This window comes from Ursus maritimus, unplaced genomic scaffold (genome assembly GCF_017311325.1).
Source record: "Ursus maritimus isolate PB19 unplaced genomic scaffold, ASM1731132v1 scaffold_2, whole genome shotgun sequence".
Classification (NCBI taxonomy): domain Eukaryota; kingdom Metazoa; phylum Chordata; class Mammalia; order Carnivora; family Ursidae; genus Ursus; species Ursus maritimus.
In genome coordinates, this window is record NW_024424452.1 from 91,724,186 (window position 1) to 91,726,916 (window position 2,731).

Here is a 2,731-nt window from a genome sequence, read left to right on the forward strand (position 1 = left end):
GGGGGGGGGGGGGGGGGTGTTACAGACCTTTTGGTAGGAAAGTGTATCTTCCACTTACCCAGTATGCCAGACAATCTCATGATATTTAAAAGTCATTTCCCCTCTCATATAACAATGAATTTGCAAGCTGTCTGACACTCTGATCTGTATTTGTCAACAAGGTGTCTTTCAGCAGGATTAATTAGTCAGGCATAAAGGCTTTTAGAGGGAGGGGGTAAAAAAAATAAGCATTAACAGCCTTTCTAGTTCCACATTTTGCATTCGTCACGGATCACAGCGTGTTTCAGAGATGGTAATACAGTTGGAGAACTAAACTATGCATGGAAAGGATGAAATGCCAGTATTACTTTTTGGTAGCATAAGTCTTCTCTGGGGTTTTTTAACAAAAAGGTTGCCCCCAATTTCTCTCATAAAAGCATATTCCTAAAAGATAAATCCTTCCAGGGGCGCCTGGGTGGCGCAGCGGTTAAGCGCCTGCCTTCGGCTCAGGGCGTGATCCCGGCGTTCTGGGATCGAGCCCCACATCAGGCTCTTCAGCTATGAGCCTGCTTCTTCCTCTCCCACTCCCCCTGCTTGTGTTCCCTCTCTCGCTGGCTGTCTCTGTCTCTGTTGAATAAATAAATAAAATCTTTAGGAAAAAAAAAAAAAAAGGAGATAGTACCTAAAGCTTGGATGAGTTTGTAATTTATTGTCCAAACTGGGACACACATTGCTGAGAAGTAAAGAGGATGCGAGACCACTCTCATAAACCAGGACTGCCCCTGGCACACTGGGACAGACAGCTTGGGTCGTCCTACTTAAAGCAGTTGTTTCAGGGTTTACCTTTGAAGTTTCGAAAAGATGGGTTTTCCTTGGAAGGATTTATCTTTTTTTTTTTTTTTTTTTTAAGATTTTATTTATTTATTTGACAGAGATAGAGACAGCCAGCGAGAGAGGGAACACAAGCAGGGGGAGTGGGAGAGGAAGAAGCAGGCTCATAGCGGAGGAGCCTGATGTGGGGCTCGATCCCAGAACGCTGGGATAGCGCCCTGAGCCGAAGGCAGACGCTTAACCGCTGTGCCACCCAGGCGCCCCATCCTTTTTTTTTTTTTTAACCACATTTTTACCATAGCCACATTTTTACCCTGAACAGCTTCCCATATTTTAGAACATCGTCCCAAGAAAACACATTCCTATGTTTTTTTCCCTAATGCTCCTCCCCTTCTCTTCCAGATGATAACAAAGGGCAAAAGACCTCTTCCTCATTCCCATCCATGACGACCTTACACTAAAATAGGTTCCTGAGACACACGTCTCCCACCGTAGCTGACGTACACGTAGTAAAAACGGCTTAGCACAGATCAAAAGAATATAGCCATCCCCAAATCATGCAACCTTAGATTCCTGTAACAAAACACAAAAGGAGAGAAACTAAGAAATATTCTACCATTTCCAAGAACTGTACTCCTCATTGAACACTCTCCTACAAATCTTTCTATCTGTCCACTACTGGATGTCACCAAATCAGCACATCTACAGGCAGATGATACCCTCTCCCTCCTTCTCAGGAAAAGAGTATCTCTGAGGCAACAACCAGATCAGGTTATCCCAGATAAAGTCACCTACCAAGGAAACCAGCTCTAAAAACAGAATCACACTGGGATCCCAAGCAGGGACTAGATTTTTCAAAGCCTGGCAAGGATCCACAGCTCAAAACAGGTGACAAAGAATAGGTATTTGGATTGTAAAGTAAAATTACTGTCAGCAGTGTTTTTCTATGACCTTGGCTGATTCAGTATGGAGTTAAAGATATTGAGGACCTGATGGAAATCCATGGGCCTGAGGTCCCCATACATTACACAAAACACTAGGTATAAATGAACGGACTTTGTTTTTAAGTCAATGGGAGCCACCATGAAAAACAAGAAGAGCTAATCACTTCTCAATGTGGTGGCAACAAAAGAAAAACAAATTTTATGAGACTGACATGTTACTACTGCGCTAACAAGGCCCCTGACAAACAAATTTTAAATGCTTCAGCCTACACGATGGATGGGAACTTGCTGCTCCCCAAATTAAGATGATAATTTACTGCAATAAACCTATATCGATGTGTCTGCTGATATATGACATCAGTACATATCCCTACAAAAACATCACTGAAATGAGACTATGGCTACCTCCCATATTCAGCATCCTCCTCTACCATAAACTGTTATCCATGAAAGAGATCAAGAAATACCTAGTTTATGATTTTACTTTTATATAAAACAAACCTAAGCCTCCTCAAACAAATCTAATTACCTATTTTTAAAGACTCTCCCTCCCTATCTCCAAATCTCTCTTTATTAATTCCAAAATCGTCCCTGGAAGAAAACTAGCTAAGGAAATTTAAAGACCAAAATGTATGTATTTTAAATCTTCATAAAAATTCAAGGATGGCTTAACAAAGGAATAAAACAAGACATTAAGCATTCTTGAATTAAAGTGATTAAAATTTCAAAAACTGCTTTGCTTTAGACTCATGTTATTATAAAACATACTAAAAACACTAAAACTGCCCTCTTTCTGGGAACATGACTAACCTTTTAAAGCCAGTCTTGAAATTAATTCTCTAAAAGTCAGATGCTGCTAAATAGACTTTAGCAAAATATTCTTAACACTTAGACAATACAAATTCTGAACATTCATTACACCACATTTCATCAAATCTAATTTGCCATTAATTGTAGGATAAATCATTACATTATAT

The 2,731-nt window shown here is 40.1% G+C and overlaps 1 protein-coding gene across 5 annotated transcripts in view; it reads right to left on the reverse strand.

The window, feature by feature from the left end:
• RPS6KC1 (ribosomal protein S6 kinase C1) overlaps positions 1–2,731 on the reverse strand; it is a 179,233-nt gene that overhangs the window by 128,146 nt on the left and 48,356 nt on the right. Inside the window, exon 1 of one of the 5 annotated variants that reach the window (XM_040636340.1) lies at positions 1,267–2,595. The exons of the other annotated variants lie outside the window; for them this stretch is intronic. The gene's annotated coding sequence lies outside the window, so the exon portion shown is untranslated. Of the gene's footprint in view, positions 1–1,266; positions 2,596–2,731 lie in introns of those variants that run through there. 5 annotated transcript variants of the gene reach the window in all.